Raw genomic sequence first — 19,772 nt, forward strand, 5'->3', positions numbered from 1 at the left:
TTCATCTGTCGGCATTTTATATATCGGTGTCGCTGAGCTGGCTCATTGGCTTCTCGTTTATGGGGCTTCTTAGCTTGGGGAGAGCTCAGATACACAGGGGAAATATCAGTCTTCTTGGGTTACATGCAATAAATGCCTCGGCACAAGGTTATACAGGGAACTCTGAGTATCACTCATGTATTATAAGGGATAATGTACCCCCTACTGTAAATGATAAGGATATTAGCAGTCACTGAGGGGTTCTGTGCCCCCCATATAAAGGCACAAGGCTGCAGGCTGAGTTATACAGGGAACTCTGAGTATCACTCATGTATTAAAAGGGATAATGTACCCCCTACTGTAAATGATAAGGATATTAGCAGTCACTGAGGGGTTCTGTGCCCATATAAAGGCACAAGGCTGCAGGCTGAGTTATACAGGGAACTCTGAGTATCACTCATGTATTATAAGGGATAATGTACCCCCTACTGTAAATGATAAGGATATTAGCAGTCACTGAGGGGTTCTGTGCCCCCCATATAAAGGCACAAGGCTGCAGGCTGAGTTATACAGGGAACTCTGAGTATCACTCATGTATTATAAGGGATAATGTACCCCCTACTGTAAATGATAAGGATATTAGCAGTCACTGAGGGGTTCTGTGCCCCCCATATAAAGGCACAAGGCTGCAGGCTGAGTTATACAGGGAACTCTGAGTATCACTCATGTATTATAAGGGATAATGTACCCCCTACTGTAAATGATAAGGATATTAGCAGTCACTGAGGGGTTCTGTGCCCCCCATATAAAGGCACAAGGCTGCAGGCTGAGTTATACAGGGAACTCTGAGTATCACTCATGTATTATAAGGGATAATGTACCCCCTACTGTAAATGATAAGGATATTAGCAGTCACTGAGGGGTTCTGTGCCCATATAAAGGCACAAGGCTGCAGTTTGGGTACCCTAATATAACTTACAGGAGCATCAGTGACTTCTAAAATCCTTACAGTTTGCAGTATATTTAATTTATGTATTTGTTGCACTGGAAACTTTTTCTGTGCCCGTTTGGTGAATCTAAAGCCGGCTGTGGCGCCATTGGGCCTGCACATAACCAATAATGGTGTTAACGGTGTAGAAATCAACTAAAGCACCTAAAAGAGCTTGTAAGACTGCCGAGTACATTAAAAGTATACAAAGCCCAGTATTAAAGCGTTTTGTCCCTGCAGTTCCATGAGTATTCCTGTCTATTTAATTTAATGTACTTTGTAGGTTTTAGAGAAACCAACCAATGGTTTAGAGACCACAATTGAGTATAGTAGGTAGAGACACTGGGTGTTACTATAGATCAGCCAAGTAGCAGATGAGTTAAACTGCAGCCTTCCTATCCCAAGGGAGAAGCAGCTCCCCATAGTTTAACATGGAGATGTTACAGCAGGCTGTTCCTTCTGGAACCGCCTTATCCCTAGTTTTGGAAAGATTTACTGCTGCTGCTAAACTCTCATTATATTAGAGTGCGAGAGTCAGCTATAAGTCCGTCACATTCGCCCCATCTCAATGGTAGTAAAGAGACATACTGTGAGAGCCGAGCTCTCTCTGGGGGATGGGAGCTTCAATGGGTTGGAATTCCCTGCAAATAATGTGCTTGGGGCCCTATAGAGCAGCAGCTGCATGTACCGAGAGTGTGGGAAATAGCATATAACAAACTCATCTTCTGACTGTGTAAACAATGCTACAGCAGCTATACTATCAATATAATATGTATAATAGCCTCTGGGAAGGGACTGGGGCTGTGGGATAGCAGGTATAGTAGGGAGAGATGGTGCCTATAGTAGCAGTAGGGGGATAATAGCCTCTGGGAAGGGACTGGGGCTGTGGGATAGCAGGTATAGTAGGGAGAGATGGTGCCTATAGTAGCAGTGGGGGGATAATAGCCTCTGGGAAGGGACTGGGGCTGTGGGATAGCAGGTATAGTAGGGAGAGATGGTGCCTATAGTAGCAGTGGGGGGGATAATAGCCTCTGGGAAGGGACTGGGGCTGTGGGATAGCAGGTATAGTAGGGAGAGATGGTGCCTATAGTAGCAGTGGGGGGATAATAGCCTCTGGGAAGGGACTGGGGCTGTGGGATAGCAGGTATAGTAGGGAGAGATGGTGCCTATAGTAGCAGTGGGGGGATAATAGCCTCTGGGAAGGGACTGGGGCTGTGGGATAGCAGGTATAGTAGGGAGAGATGGTGCCTATAGTAGCAGTAGGGGGATAATAGCCTCTGGGAAGGGACTGGGGCTGTGGGATAGCAGGTATAGTAGGGAGAGATGGTGCCTATAGTAGCAGTGGGGGGATAATAGCCTCTGGGAAGGGACTGGGGCTGTGGGATAGCAGGTATAGTAGGGAGAGATGGTGCCTATAGTAGCAGTGGGATAATAGCCTCTGGGAAGGGACTGGGGCTGTGGGATAGCAGGTATAGTAGGGAGAGATGGTGCCTATAGTAGCAGTGGGATAATAGCCTCTGGGAAGGGACTGGGGCTGTGGGATAGCAGGTATAGTAGGGAGAGATGGTGCCTATAGTAGCAGTGGGGGGATAATAGCCTCTGGGAAGGGACTGGGGCTGTGGGATAGCAGGTATAGTAGGGAGAGATGGAGCCTATAGTAGCAGTGGGGGGGATAATAGCCTCTGGGAAGGGACTGGGGCTGTGGGATAGCAGGTATAGTAGGGAGAGATGGTGCCTATAGTAGCAGTGGGGGGATAATAGCCTCTGGGAAGGGACTGGGGCTGTGGGATAGCAGGTATAGTAGGGAGTGATGGTGCCTATAGTAGCAGTGGGGGGATAATAGCCTCTGGGAAGGGACTGGGGCTGTGGGATAGCAGGTATAGTAGGGAGAGATGGTGCCTATAGTAGCAGTGGGATAATAGCCTCTGGGAAGGGACTGAGGCTGTGGGATAGCAGGTATAGTAGGGAGAGATGGTGCCTATAGTAGCAGTGGGGGATAATAGTCTCTGGGAAGGGACTGGGGCTGTGGGATAGCAGGTATAGTAGGGAGAGATGGTGCCTATAGTAGCAGTGGGGGGGATAATAGCCTCTGGGAAGGGACTGGGGCTGTGGGATAGCAGGTATAGTAGGGAGAGATGGTGCCTATAGTAGCAGTGAGGGGATAATAGCCTCTGGGAAGGGACTGGGGCTGTGGGATAGCAGGTATAGTAGGGAGAGATGGTGCCTATAGTAGCAGTGGGGGGATAATAGCCTCTGGGAAGGGACTGGGGCTGTGGGATAGCAGGTATAGTAGGGAGAGATGGTGCCTATAGTAGCAGTGGGATAAAAGCCTCTGGGAAGTGACTGTTTCTACCCTCCTGTTTAACTGATAAAGATAAATGATGGGTGCCCTTACTGACCCCCAGGAGATCACTAGACTCTGACACAGTAGATCATTGATGCTGTCAGTTAAATACCCAACAGTATGTCTATATAAGGATCATTAGCTTAAAAACACATCATGGCCCCAAAGATAAAGCGTTGTTATTAAAAACTGGTTTCATTTTTGAGGGTGCAGGTCCGGTCCCCATGGATATGCCCTTAATATAATATAGTGCACAAAGTATCCCCTATTGTAAAATATAAGGATATTATATGTCACTGAGGACAAGGCCAAGGGTCAAGGTAAGTGTTATTCCTAGACAGCACTGGGAGCCCCGCAACTTTATAGTTACAACACTCCTAATATCCTTATACATTATTATAATATACAGTTTCAGTGAGCCATGTGACTGCAATGACATCACTAAGCACCAATAATAAGGATATTCATGACTCTTGTCACATTGCTCCCCAGGGGGAACTTTTTAAATCCTTGTAAGGATCATTAGGTTAAATACACACCAGGGTCCACTAAATCCAGCCATTAATCTAGGTTAGACCTATCTGGGGGTAATTAATGATAGGAGAGCCCCAACCCCTTACGTACTGGGACACTGGCTGTAGCATCCAATATCTGTTGTACCAATGGGGAGAAACCTTTATAATAAATATTGGGCTTGGGTTTTACTTAGTGTTGAGTGAAACTTCTTGGGGTGGGATTATATTCTCTAAACTGGACTTTGTCCATCTATAACATGGTATTATTCTACATTCCAATGGAAGTGCCAACAATTTGCCCTATGTCAGACAGATGCCCCTTAGAGTTCACGTTTTCTTCTCTTCTTTACTTCTAGAAAAAGCTACAATTCTAATTAGGACTGAGTTGATGATGCCAATAACACCCCCATCGAAGTGCCAAAAACTTGCATTATTTCAGAAAGACACCCCTTAGTTTCCATATTTTCTCTTCTTCTTTCCATCTATTTAGAGCTGTTATTGTAAAAAAAATGGACTGAGTTGAGGGTGTCGATCCCACCCCTATTGAAGTGCCAAAAACTTGCATTATTTCAGAAGGACACTCCTTAGTTTCCATATTGTCTCTTCTTCTTTCCATCTATGAGAAGCTGTTATTGTAAAAAGAGGACTGAGTTGAGGGTGTCGATCCCACCCCCATCGAAGTGCCAAAAACTTGCATTATTTCAGAAGGACACCCCTTAGTTTCCATATTGTCTCTTCTTCTTTCCATCTATGAGAAGCTGTTATTGTAAAAAGAGGACTGAGTTGAGGGTGCCGATCCCACCCCCATCAAAGTGCCAAAAACTTGCATTATTTCAGAAGGACACCCCTTAGTTTCCATGTTTTCTCTTCTTCTTTCCATCTATGAGAAGCTGTTATTGTAAAAAGAGGACTGAGTTTTCTTCTCTTCTTTACTTCTAGAAAAAGCTACAATTCTAATTAGGACTGAGTTGATGATGCCAATAACACCCCCATCGAAGTGCCAAAAACTTGCATTATTTCAGAAGGACACTCCTTAGTTTCCATATTGTCTCTTCCTCTTTCCATCTATGAGAAGCTGTTATTGTAAAAAAAGGACTGAGTTGATGGTGCCAATACCACCCCCATCGAAGTGCCAAAAACTTGCATTATTTCAGAAGGACACTCCTTAGTTTCCATATTGTCTCTTCTTCTTTCCATCTATGAGAAGCTGTTATTGTAAAAAAAGGACTGAGTTGATGGTGCCAATACCACCCCCATCGAAGTGCCAAAAACTTGCATTATTTCAGAAGGACACTCCTTAGTTTCCATATTGTCTCTTCTTCTTTCCATCTATGAGAAGCTGTTATTGTAAAAAGAGGACTGAGTTGAGGGTGCCGATCCCACCCCCATCAAAGTGCCAAAAACTTGCATTATTTCAGAAGGACACCCTTTAGTTTCCATGTTTTCTCTTCTTCTTTCCATCTATGAGAAGCTGTTATTGTAAAAAAAAAAGGACTGAGTTGAGGGTGCCGATCCCACCCCCATTGAAGTGCCAAAAATTTGCACTATATCAAACAGACGCCCCCATTAGAGTCCCCATTGTCTCTTCTATTGAAAGCTATTATTCTAATAAGAACTGATTTGAGGGTGCCAATCACACCCCTAAATATGCACTATATCAAACAGACACCCCCAGTGTCGGACTGGCCCATAAGGAACCAAGGAAAACTTCGGTTTTCATGGTGGGCCGAGGTGTAAGTGGGCCCTCCTGCTCCTGACCATTTGGCCTGTTTCATGGCCATTCCCTATTTTTGAATGGGAACAAAGAGGAGAAATAGATGGAAGAATAGATGCTAGCATGTAAATAAAAGAGACTAGGAGAATAAAGAGGTTGGGTGAAGAAAGGATGGGTGGAAAGGGGGCCCCTGGGTTCCCAGTCCGACCCTGGACACCCCCTAGAGCCCAATATTCTTGTCTTCTTTTCCTTTATGAAAAACTATTATTCTAATAAAAACTGAGCTGAGGGGGCCAATCAGACCCCCATAGAAGTGCCAAAAAATTGCAAGATACCAGGCACATATTCTATGCAACAAATATTCTGACTGGGCTTCACCGACCAAGCAATACATTTTGAATGGGGCTCCTTGAAGACCCTGGAGCCCCATTCGCTCAGCACTAATTGTTTTATTTTCCAAACCCATGATTGGTCAGTATATCAAAGTGTATTGAAGTGCCAAAAACTTGCATTATTTCAGAAAGACACCCCTTAGTTTCCATGTTTTCTCTTCTTCTTTCCATCTATGAGAAGCTATTATTGTAAAAAAAGGACTGAGTTGAGGGTGCCGATCCCACCCCCATTGAAGTGCCAAAAATTTGCACCATATCAGACAGACGCCCCCATTAGAGTCCCCATTTTCTAATCTTATTTTCTTCTGTTGAAAGTTATTATTCTAATAAGAACTGATTTGAGGGATTTAAGAACCCCCAGTGTCGGACTGGCCCATCAAGATACCAGGAAAACTCCCGGTGGGCCCAGGTGTAAGTGGGCCCTCCTGCTCCTGACCATTTGGCCTGTTTCATGGCCATTCCCTATTTTTGAATGGGAACAAAGAGGAGAAATAGATGGAAGAATAGATGCTAGCATGTAAATAAAAGAGACTAGGAGAATAAAGAGGTTGGGTGAAGAAAGGATGGGTGGAAAGGGGGCCCCTGGGTTCCCAGTCCGACCCTGGACACCCCCTAGAGCCCAATATTCTTGTCTTCTTTTCCTTTATGAAAAACTATTATTCTAATAAAAACTGAGCTGAGGGGGCCAATCAGACCCCCATAGAAGTGCCAAAATATAATTGCAATATACCAGGCACATATTCTATGCAACAAATATTCTGACTGGGCTTCACCGACCAAGCAATACATTTTGAATGGGGCTCCTTGAAGACCCTGGAGCCCTATTCACTCAGCACTAATTGTTTTATTTTCCAAAGCCACGATTGGTCAGTATAATGTTCCTGAGCCTAATGGGCCGGCAGGATGAACTGTTATACATGCCCTATATCAAACAGTTATATGTGCCCTATATCAAACAGACACCCCCAGTGTCAGACTGGCCCACCAGGATACCAGAAAAACTCCCAGGTGTCAGTGGCCCTCCTGCTCCTGACCATTTGGCCTGTTTCATGGCCATTCCCTATTTCTGAGTGGGAACAAAGAGGGGAAACAGATGGAAGAATAGATGCTAGTATATAAATAAAAGAGACTGGGAGAATAAAGAGGTTGGGTGAGGAAAGCAGGAACAATAGTTTGGAAAGGGGGCCTATAGTCTAAGGTTTTCTGGGGGGCCAGTCCAACCCTGGATGCCCCTTAGAGTCCCCATATTCTCTTCTTTTTTTCCTTTATGAAAAACTATTATTCTAATAAGAACTGAGCTGAGGGGGCCAATCAGACCCCCATAGAAGTGCCAAAAAATTGCAAAATACCAGGCACATATTCTATGCAACAAATATTCCGACTGGGCTTCACCGACCAAGCAATACATTTTGAATGGGGCTCCTTGAAGACCCTGGAGCCCCATTCGCTCAGCACTAATTGTTTTATTTTCCAAAGCCACGATTGGTCAGTATAATGTTCCTGAGCTTAATGGGCCGGCAGGATGAACTGTTATACACAGAGTGAATATCATATTCTGCTTGAGATCCGTCTTTCCCCCCCAAGAGAATGTGAGTGCACTTTAGCCCATCAGCTCCAATAAATTGCAAGGATTAGAATCAATAACATGTCAGCGGGTTTGCCCGGCCAAGGCAGAGTTTATTTTTACAGCCGGTGCCTTTTGCCTGTAATAATATACAGCCCCGATTTCCAATTCAGCTGGTACCGGCAGTGCAAGGTATGCTTTATGGCTTGTGAATATGTGAATATGCTAAATTCCGAATCTGCCACAATTCTCCGCACCTGAGTCGTAATTCAGCATCAAATGAAATGGAAATTTACCGCCTGCTGCAGACCATAAAAAATTCAAGTTGGACTCTTAAAGGGAGACCGCCATCTTCTGCAAACCGGCTTTCATCAGAAGGCTGCCCCAGATTTTTTTTTAATAAAGGGGACACGAGACCATTGTGAAAAAAAGAGTTCATTCTAACCCCAATAACATATATTTGACCATCTTTCAACTTGGTCCTTCAAAGCCTAGGGAGCCTACCATAGCTTAGTGCCAACCAAGTCCTCTTCTTTCCTCCAGGGAAGGACCATACCTGGATTCTAAACCATAGTAAGCCTAGGGAGCCTACCGTAGTGTAGTGCCAACCAAGTCCTCTTCTTTCCTCCAGGGAAGGACCATACCTGGAATATAAACCATAGTAAGCCTAGGGAGCCTACTGAAGTGTAGTGCCAACCAAGTACTCTTCTTTACTCCAGGGAAGGACCATACCTGGAATCAAAACCATAGTAAGCCTAGGGAGCCTACCGTAGTGTAGTGCCAACCAAGTACTCTTCTTTCCTCCAGGGAAGGACCATACCTGGATTCTAAACCATAGTAAGCCTAGGGAGCCTACCGTAGTGTAGTGCCAACCAAGTATTCTTCTCTACTCCAGGGAAGGACCATACCTGGAATCTAAACCATAGTAAGCCTAGGGAGCCTCCCGTAGTATAGTTCCAACCAAGTCCTCTTCTTTCCTCCAGGGAAGGACCATACCTGGAATCTAAACCATAGTAAGCCGAGGGAGCCTACCGTAGTGTAGTGCCAACCAAGTACTCTTCTTTACTCCAGGGAAGGGCCATACCTGGAATCTAAACCATAGTAAGCCTAGGGAGTCTACTGTAGTGTAGTGCCAACCAAGTCCTCTTCTTTCCTCCAGGGAAGGACCATACCTGAAATCTAAACCATAGTAAGCCGAGGGAGCCTACTGCAGTGTAGTGCCAACCAAGTAATCTTCTTTACTCCAGGGAAGGACCATACCTGGAATCTAAACCATAGTAAACTGGGGACTGTAGCTCAAAAGACATACATATATTGAGTTTATTCAGTTTTGTTCAGTTGTTATTACCTTCTTGCCCAAGTCCAGTCCAAGTATGTTGTTCCAGGATCCATAACATTTTATGCCCCATTGTCCACAAATGTGGAGGTTTAAAGACATGGGAATGAAGCTCTAATTAATATATGGATAAGTGAACTACAGAGTGAAAGTTTTACCCTCCTTGCATGCAAAGCCTTAAGGAACGTAGATCTGGAAGGAGATGAGAGGAGATAGTGAGGGCATGGAGATCGGGAAGGACCAACGAGAAGGTTGAAAGGCCTTCAGAGATGGAGAAAGGGGTGGTAAGAAGGCAAAAAGGACATATGAGGTTGAGATGCCAAGTGTTAAGGAAAGCCCTGACTCCAGGTCAAAGTGCAGCCTTGATTGGCCCCGACATGGCCCCATTTGTCATACTAACAGTACTAAATATTCCTTTCTAGATCGCCTTATATTTCTGCATGTCTCATTGTGCACAATGTTCAGTCCCCCCTAGCAGTTCAGAGGTTAAAGCAGCCACAACTTGCATTGACATTTCTGGCCACCTTGACAAAATAACAACCTGCATCCTGGTTATTTACAGGATATTGAGCTTTCCCTTTGATTGCCTACTTGCATTTGCAATAAAGTTAAAAGCTTCTGTTCTCTGCTCATAGAACTATTCATGAGGCCTCTAATATATTAGCAAGCTGGTGCCAAGGAGGCGAAGTGCCAGAACAGGATCATTGATTGTGTGGAATATTCAGTCCCTGTCTCTTTTGGGGGGGGGGGGGGCATTTAAGCGTTACAATTTTCCCTCCTATTATTCCTGCATTGTACGCCCTGAATAAGTGAAAGAATAATTAAGAATGGTGTCTTCATGAACACACAATGATTCTTAACAGCATTTAATCTTCTCCAAAGAGAAGGAGGTTTGGGATAAACTGTTGTGAAAGTGGGAAATTCATAATTATTATAATGCTTTTCTTATATAGCCCATCAGGCCCTGCCCCATGGAGCACACACTCTACGATCCCTATCTTATATAATACGGGGGAGGAAATTGTATGGGGGAGGAAACCAAAGTACCTCCTGGAAACTCAAACATGAAAACTCTCTTTGTAGATCAGTGATCCCCAACCAGTGGCTCCGGGGCAACATGTTGCTCCCCAACCCCTTGGATGTTGCTCTCAGTGCCCCCAAACCAGGGAGTTATCTTTGAATTCGTAACTTGGGGGCAAGTTTTGGTTACAAACAAGATTTACTACCAAATAAAGTCAACTGTAAGCTGATAGGGTGCATAGATCTGCCTAATAGCCAACCACAGCCCTTATTTGGCTCCTCCATGAACTTTTATGGTGCTTGTGTTGCTCTCCAAGTCTTTTAACATTTGATTGTGGCTCATGAGTAAGAACGGTTGGGGACCCCTTTTGTAGATAGTAGCCTTGTGATGATGATAATTGTAATAATGACTGTAAGGTTTTGGCAAGAGTAGGAAGGAAGGTAATTGAAGTGAAGGCACGGAAAGGTAGGAGGCTATTAAGAGAATGAAAGAAGTGGGGTAGAAATGTGAGAAGAAGGGATAAGGGGAGGAAGGTTAAGGGGAATGTTAAGTGGGAAGGGAGGGAGGAGAAGAGGAGATTGAACTGAAGAAACCAACTTTATGCATAGGGTGGGGAAGTGAAACATGGGATACAGGGAGGACGGGAAAGAACAGATGATGGTTGATTTGAGTTTATTGAATTTGGAGGAAGTTGTGAGTGAACTGAAATTTCACCTGAAAAAGCAGATGAAAAGGAATATAAAAACCCCACCTTGTTTTGTGTCTGCTACACTTTCATCCAGTCATGGGTTTGAAGTTGACTTCATGCTTTATTCTGTCATCTGGAAGTTACACCTCCAGTTCTCCAGTCCAGATCTAGTCCTCCCATATATAACTCCTCCTATATATAACTTCTAACATATATAACTCCTCCTATATATAACTTCTCCCATATATAACTCCTCCCATATAGAACTCCTCTTATATATAAACTCACATATATAACTCCTCCCATATAGAACTCCTATATATCATTTTATGGAAATACGTACAGGTCATCAAATGATCAGGTAACCTAAATTCCATAACATCATTAGATTTTCATTATACATGATATGTTATATCTATCTATATCTATTAATCAAAGCAAAATAAGGAATATATATATATATATATATATATAAAATTTTTTAATTCTTTACAAAAGTCTCCTAGCATTACCTAAAAAAAAAAAAAATGGGTTGCTAATCAAGTGTATTATATAGAGGGTTTTAAAAGAACATTTCTTGGCAAAAGTCACCTGGTGTCACCAGAAAAAAAAAAACATTTTAAAAATGGGTGGATAATTAATGATATATTATCAAGGATATTTTTATTTTTGTTTTATTTTTCTTCTTGAAAAATGTCAACTGACATCCCCAGAAATTTTTTTTTTATAAAATATTGGTTTGCTAATAACATTTTATCAAAATTATTTTTTAAAAAAAAGTAATTTTGAAATGGATTGTTAATCAATTGTATTTTAGAGTAAGTAAGTTAATTTTTAAGCATTTTTATTCTTGAAAAAGATCACCACCGGGCATCATCTAAAAAAAGTAAAAATAGAATGTTTGGTATCACCTGAAAAAAATTGCCGTAAAAACAGTTTGCTAATCAATTAAAAGTTATAACGTTTTTTTAATCTTTGTTTTTTTCTTGACAATGGTCACCCAGCATCACCAAAATGAGTTAAAAAAATCAATTTTATTTCATTATTTTTTAAACTTTTCGTTTTTTTCTTGACAAAGTTCACCAAGCGTTGCCAGAAATGCTTATAAAAAAATCAGTTATACTTTCAAAAGATTAAAAAAATACCTAAAATGTTTTTTTTAATTTTTTTTAAAAAAATGGGTTGATTATGAATTGAATTTTATAAAGGTGATTTTTTTTATTATTAATTATGATTAAAATAAAATATAAACTTATTATAAATATAATAATAAATAATAAATATAGTATAGATACAATAATAATAAAAATAATAAATAATAAATATAATAAAAAATAATACATATAGAATACAAATATATTATAAATATAATAATAAATAATACATATAAAAAATATAGTGTAAATATAATAATAATAAATATAAAATATACAGTATAGATATAATAATAAATAATACAAATAAAATACAAATATAGTATAAATATATCAATAAATATCAAATATAAATATAGTATAAATATAATAATAAATAATACATATAAAATATATAGTGTAAATATAATAATAATAAATATAAAATATACAGTATAGATATAATAATAAATAATACAAATAAAATACAAATATAGTATAAATATATCAATAAATATAAAAATATAAATATATTATAAATATAATAATAAATATAAAAAAACAAATATCTTATAAATATAATAAATATAAAATATACAGTATAGATATAATAATAAATAATACAAATATAGTATAAATATATCAATAAATATAAAATATAAATATAGTATAAATATAATATATATAAAATATATAAAAATAAAAATATATTATAAATATAATAATAAATATAAAAAATATATTATAAATATAATAAATAATAAATATAAAATATAAATATAGTATATATACAATAATAAATATAAATTTAGTATATATTTAAAAATAAATAATAAATATAAATATAAAATATATAGTATAAATATAATAATAAATATAAAATATATAGTATAGATAAAATGAAAAAAACCCCATATAAAATACAAATATAGTATAAATATATTAATAAATCTAAAATGTAAATATAGTATAAATATAATATATATAATATACATAAAAATATAAATAAAATACAAAAATAACTTCTCATTAATTAACTATCAAAAAGGCAGAAAGAAAAACAATAAAAGAGAGAATATACATCATGAGGAAGCCAATAAGATAATGTGTTTGCTAAAGATCTTCTGATATCACACCCAGGAGAATTTAGAGTGCAACCCCCCTGGCTGTGTCTCTGGCACACACACACACACACACACACACACACACACACACACACACACACACACACACTGAACATACAAACTCCCAGGGCAGTGCCTGCTCTAAACAGAGACGAGTCAGAGCATTCTCCCTGGTCCTGAGCAGACTCTACCCCCATAGATGTAAACACAATTATACAATCACCCAGCAGCAGCCAAGCCAACTCCAGCATCACCGGAGAAGTTTGCATTCAAGGGGAAAAACGCTAAGACTTCCATAAAAAAATTACTTGAAAAAAAAAAAGAGAGAGAGAGAGAGGAAGAGAGAGAGAGAGAGAGAGAGAGGATTGTGGACAAGATTCTCTTTTAGATCTTCAAGGGATTAACAGAGAGAAAGGAGAGTCGAAGGAAACATTAGCTCAGCTCCTGGCAGCTTCCAAGTAAGTCTCTTCTTATTACTTGTCTCTATCATATTCTGGACTTTCATGGAGAAGATCTTTTTGATTTATTGAATTAAATATTTCTTGTTCTCATTTACTTTATGTGGATACAAATGAAATATGGGGTCATTGTATTTAAAAAAAAATACATTGGTGACGGATTATTTGCATTTATTGTTTGGGTGAGAATAACAGAGGCCAATTATTATTGAGTTCCCCAAGGGGGACATGTTTACAAGGGAATATGTTGGCTTGAAAACAAGTGGAAAAATATGATATTTTTTCTACCCCCCTATTTAATATTTTGCCCATTGATTTATTGGCAACATAGACACCAGTTGTATCTTTTAATATGGGTTTCTTGTTGGAACCAAGCTGATCTACACAGTAGAGACCCAAGCCTCATGTAGAGAGCGAAGAAAAACAATTATATTTTATAGCTCCACCTCCTGGCGGCCCCCAAATCCTCGAAATATGCACATGATACGATGTTGATCCGTGTCTTTCCAGGGAAGGGACAATGTAGGTTTTGTGCTGCCATGGCCCCCCGTGACCCACTCTGCATGCTTGATGGGATGGCTTTTTTTTTTTTGGCCGGTGGATGGTTTCTTTTTAATAAAGAAGTTTTGTGACGAGGGGGGTAGGATACTTTGTATGCTTCGGCTTCGGCTCTTTGAATGACGTGAATTTGATTCAATTGAAAATACTTTGTTCCTTTGGAATTTTTCATAAGACAAAAACACTGTTGAAAAACTTTGGGGGGCACATTTACTAAAATTCTGGGTTTGTTTGGCCTTGAAAGTCGTATAAACTCGACATGGTATAAATTCGAATTCAACTCGATTTATAAAACGCTTGAATTGTTCGTATGGAAATTTCAAGTTTACATTCGAAAATCCCGAATTTTTCGAGTTGAAACTATTGTTCAACCTCAAAAAAGTTGAAGTTCGTTTCCATGAATCCTCTTTTATTTTTCCCCCAAACAGGAATTGCTCCAGCGACCAATTTAGGAGCATTGGCGCTCATATGTTTAAGTTTCCCTTTAAACTGGGTGAGATAGAAAACAATGATGGGATTAACTTCCCCTTGAAAATGTGTTAAATAGAAAACAATGAGTTGATTAACTTCCCCTTGAAGCTGGGTGAAAACAAAAACAATGAGGGGGATAAACTTCCCCTTGAAACTGGGTGAAACTGAAAACAATGAGGGGGATAAACTTCCCCTTGAAGCTGGGTGAAACTGAAAACAATGAGGGAATAAACTTCCCCTTGAAGCTGGGTGAAACTGAAAACAATGAGGGAATAAACTTCCCCTTGAAACTGGGTGAAACTGAAAACAATAAGGGAATAAACTTCCCCTTGAAGCTGGGTGAAACTGAAAACAATGAGGGAATAAACTTCCCCTTGAAACTGGGTGAAACTGAAAACAATAAGGGAATAAACTTCCCCTTGAAGCTGGGTGAAACTGAAAACAAGGAGGGAATAAACTTCCCCTTGAAGCTGGGTGAAACTGAAAAAAATGAGGGGATAAACTTCCCCTTGAAGCTGGGTGAAACTGAAAACAATGAGGGGATAAACTTCTCCTTGAAGCTGGGTGATACTGAAAACAATAAGGGGGAATTTTTTGGGGGGAACAATTTAGTAATACCACTGAGACTCAGACTAGACTGAGACAATATCAAGTTTACCTTTTGTCTTGGACAATGTCTTGAACAGTGGGAACTCTTACTATTGCACCCAAGAGCAGATGAATCCAAAATGATATGAAGCCCCGCCTACATTATAATACATTTCTAGTGATGGTTTTGAGGTTGACTAGCCCAGACTTCAGTCATCTGGTTGTCAAACCTATTACGCTTCTCCTCCCGGTCTTTATTTCAACTTTGGCTTGGCCGGTCCTGTCCTCACTTGAACCATTTGTGTATCAGACCTCTCTTTGTGTTATAATTTTTATAAAAATACATTCAAATATCAAATGATCAAAGAATCCAGTAAGCGAGGTGACCTCAATTCCATGCCAACTTTATGGCTTTTGGTGCTCTCCTGAACATGAGTTCCATTACGTTAGTGCAGGGGTGGGCAAACTACGGCCCGCTGGCCTTTTTAATCTGGCCCGCCGGCTCCGGCCCTTTAAAAGAATAGCGGGCCCTGATTGGTTGTGCCCCATGTGTGCGAGTGACGTCAGCACCCACGGGGCGCAACCATATAAAAGGATGCAGTGGGGAGAGGGGGTCAGAGGCAGCCGAAGGATGCAGGGAGCCATGGGGGTGGGGGGGGGGGGTGGGAGAGATGAAGGATGCTGGTGGGAGGATGCTGGGAAGGACTATAGGGGGAACTGGGGAATGGAGCTGGAGGATGCTGGGAGGAAGCTGGAGGATGCTGGAGAATGGAGCTGGAGGATGCTGGGGGTGGAGCTGAAGGATGATGGGGGGCTGAAGGATGCTGGGGGGAGCTGAAGGATGCTGGGGGGGAGCTGGAGGATGCTGGGGAATTGAGCGGGAGGATGCTGGGGGTGGAGCTAGAGGATGCTGGGGGGGAGCTGGAGGATGCTGGGGGTTGAGCTGGAGGATGCTGGGGGGAGCTGAAGGATGCTGGGGGGGAGCTGGAGGATGCTGGGGAATTGAGCGGGAGGATGCTGGGGGTGGAGCTAGAGGATGCTGGGGGGGAGCTGGAGGATGCTGGGGGTTGAGCTGGAGGATACTGGGGGGAGCTGAAGGATGCTGGGGGGGAGCTATAGAATGCTGGGGGGATGCTTGGGTGGAGTTGAGAGGCCCCGTGAATTCTGATGGCAGCCCTGGGCGTAACGCCGGCCCGTCTGTAAGTCCATGTGGCCCCTGAGCCAAAAAGTTTGCCCACCCCTGGGTTAGTGTTTCCTAGGAACCTGTACATGTAGGACATTAAGGGCCCTCCATGACTTACTGAAGAGTTTTAAACTCATTCTATCAACAACAGACAACTTTATTCAAAGGAGACAGAAATGTAGAGAATCACTGGGGAGTGTGAAGTTGTTTGGCAGCGATATTGAACACATTCTCCTATTAAATAATGGGATATACTTCGTAGATTTCCTACAAGGCGCAAATATGTTTAACTCTTAAGCTGGAGACCTGCAGGAAACCCCATTTTAAGGTGAACAACCCGCCGTAAGCATTCGCCTGGCACAGATATTCAGCTGATCTCCAAGCCGGCGGCCTCATTGTGCGACTTGCGAGCGGTTTAATAGGATTGAGGAGATATTAATAGACAGCTTGTACCTGAGCTCTCTAACCAGCTGGACGTACAAGCTCAGAGCTGTGAAACATCTCGGCTAAGCTGCTATTTGGCAGGCTCCCTCGCGCCAGATGTTTTCTATCTCTCCGACATTCAGTACAGGCCACCGAGCAAACACAGCTTGGTCTCCAGCTTCCCAAACGCCGTGCCAAGGTGGCACCAAAGGCCAAGCAGCTGGTAAACAATCCCTGGGCAGAACATCTAAGGCATGTTTATCCATCTGAGGGTCTGAATTTATGGCTGCAAAAGTATCACCCAAGATGCAAGATTGTGTGCAGCGAGCACATTGGCACGGGACAGAATTAACCCTGTAGACCAGTTGTTCTCAACCTTCCTAATGCCGCGACCCTGTAATACAGTTCCTCATGTTGTGGTGACCCCCAACCATAAAATTATTCCTAAGACCATCGGAAATATGTGTTTTCCGATGGTCTTGGGCGACCCCTGTGAAAGGGTCATTCGACCCCCAAAGGGGTTCCGACCCACAGGTTGAGAATTGCTGCTGTAGACAAAAGAATTAGACGGTCCTCTTGCATTTATAATTAAATTTGGGTTGGAAACTGCCCAGGGAGAGATTTATTTATGCAATTATATGACTTACAGTAGATCAGGGGTCCCCAACCTTTCTTACTGGTGAGCCACAGTCAAATGTAAAAAGACTTGGGGAGCAACACAAGCACCATAAAAGTTCATGGAGGTGCCAAATAAGGGCTGTGATTGGCTATTAGGGGCCTCTATGCACACTATCAGCTTACAGGGGCTTTATTTGGTAGGAAATCTTGTTTTTATTCAACCAAAACTTGCCCCCAAGTCAGGAATTAAAAAATAACTGGTTTGGGGGCACTGAGAGCAACATCCAAGGGGTTGGGGAACAACATGTTGCCCCCGAGCCACTGGTTTGGGATCACTGCAGTAGGTTATGATGGAGGCAGTAGGGAGAGATGGGACAGTAGGGAAAGATGGAGACAGTAGGGCAAGATGGGACAGTAGGGCAAGATGGGACAGTAGGGCAAGATGGAGACATTAGGGCAAGATGGGGACAGTAGGACAAGATGGAGACAGTAGGGCAAGATGGAGACAGTAGGACAAGATGGAGACAGTAGGGCAAGATGGGACAGTAGGGCAAGATGGAGACAGTAGGACAAGATGGAGACAGTAGGGCAAGATGGGACAGTAGGGCAAGATGGAGACAGTAGGGCAAGATGGGACAGTAGGGCAAGATGGAGACAGTAGGGCAAGATGGGACAGTAGGGCAAGATGGAGACAGTAGGGCAAGATGGGACAGTAGGGCAAGATGGAGACAGTAGGGCAAGATGGGACAGTAGGGCAAGATGGGGACAGTAGGGCAAGATGGAGACAGTAGGGCAAGATGGAGACAGTAGGGCAGGATGGGACAGTAGGGCAGGATGGAGACAGTAGGGCAAGATGGAGACAGTAGGGCAGGATGGGACAGTAGGGCAGGATGGGACAGTAGGGCAGGATGGGACAGTATTACATTACATTACATTAACAGTTATTTATAAAGCGCCAACATATTCCGCAGCAGGGCAGGATGGGACAGTAGGACAAGATGGGACAGTAGGACAAGATGGGACAGTAGGGCAAGATGGAGGCAGTATGTCAGGGGTCCCCAACCTTTCTTACTCGTGAGCCTCAGTCAATTGTAAAATAACTTGGAGAGCAACACAAGCACCATCAAGGTTCATAGAAGAGCCAAATAAGGGCCTCTATGCACCTTATCAGCTTACAGGGGGCTTTATTTGGTAGGAAATCTTGTTTTTATTCCACCAAAACTTGCCCCCAAGTCAGGAATTAAAAAATAACTCCCTGGTTTGGGGGCACTGGGAGCAACATCCAAGGGGTTGGGGAGCAACATGTTGCCCCCGAGCCACTGGTTGGGGATCACTGACTTAAATAGTTTGGTTGTCTGTCCCTAGAAGACAAATGAGCATTCTAATTAACTCACTCATGCAGTTTGCCAGGGACTTACTGATACCAAGTTTAGTCTCTTGTCCCTGTCGGCCATGTTGACTTCCCAACACATTTTCTTCCACTGGCATCTTCTCAATTGAACATTACACCTACATGTATTTCGAGTTGGATGTTTAAGTTGACCTTCAAGTTCTACTAAGAAGATTTGACCAGAGAGGACCATAATTGGCCACTGGCACTGACATTATAATAAACAAAACAGGGAACACATTGCTAATTATATTAGACCAAAACACCCCATCCTACATAGTTGTATGTATGAAAATGCTTGGCAGGGGTTGGGATTGTTAGGGCAGGTTTGGCAAGTGTTACCGAGAGATGGATAGTAACCAAGAAGATGTTGGCCCAGAGGCCTGATGGTTTCATCAACTAGGGTCTCTTGTTCTTCTCCAGTGATGTCTGCTAAGCCAACTTCATTGTGTAACAGAAGTTACTGAGGTAGGGAACAAGGGGCCACCCTAGGAGGCAGGGTATATTGTTTAGTTGGGTTTGAATTCTAGGGAAAGGCATTAGTGCTTCTCTGGAGACATGGTGGTTATGGGTTCTACATAAAGAGGGTGACTGTCCAGTATTTCTTCCCCATGGAACTTGTGGCATCACCATAATGGGGCAGGTGACAAAGTTAACTCACAGAGCAGTCATAAACCCCATAGGTAGAGGCTACCACCAGAAGGTTGATAGATCATGTGACCACCAGCAAGAAAAAATATGTGAAAACCACTCTATCCCCAGCAGTGGTGGGCTTGTCTAGCTGTGAACAGAAGATGTTTGGGGTAGAAACAAGGGCTGGAGGAACCATATGAACCAATAGATCGTACATTGGGAACATGGGGGGAACAGAAAGGGGTTTCAGGTAGAAACAAGAGCTGGAGGAACCATATGAACCAATACAGTTGTACCTTGGGAATATAGGGGAACAGAAGATGATTCAGATGGAAACCAGAGCTGGAGGAACCATAGGAACTGATACAGCCGTACATTGGGAACATGGGGGAACAGAAAGGGGTTTCAGGTAGAAATAAGAGCTGGAGGAACCATAGGAACTGATACAGCCGTACATTGGGAACATGGGGGAACAGAAAGGGGTTTCAGGTAGAAACAAGAGCTGGAGGAACCATAGGAACTGATACAGTCATGTATTGGGAACATGGGGGAACAGAAAGGGGTTCCAGGTAGAAACAAGAGCTGGAGGAACCATAGGAACTGATACAACCGTACATTGGGAACATGGGGGAACAGAAAGGGGTTTTAGGTA

The 19,772-nt window shown here is 42.2% G+C and overlaps 1 protein-coding gene across 2 annotated transcripts in view; it reads left to right on the forward strand.

Moving 5' to 3' along the window:
* Nucleotides 1–12,889: 12,889 nt before the first annotated feature.
* ptn (pleiotrophin) overlaps nucleotides 12,890–19,772 on the forward strand; it is a 33,110-nt gene continuing 26,227 nt past the window's right edge. Inside the window, exon 1 of one of the 2 annotated variants that reach the window (XM_031898549.1) lies at nucleotides 12,890–13,256. The gene's annotated coding sequence lies outside the window, so the exon portion shown is untranslated. The remainder of the gene's footprint in view (nucleotides 13,257–19,772) is intronic. The other variant, XM_004912472.4, reaches the window with a different exon arrangement.

The sequence above is a fragment of the Xenopus tropicalis genome, chromosome 3 (assembly GCF_000004195.4).
Source record: "Xenopus tropicalis strain Nigerian chromosome 3, UCB_Xtro_10.0, whole genome shotgun sequence".
NCBI lineage: Eukaryota > Metazoa > Chordata > Amphibia > Anura > Pipidae > Xenopus > Xenopus tropicalis.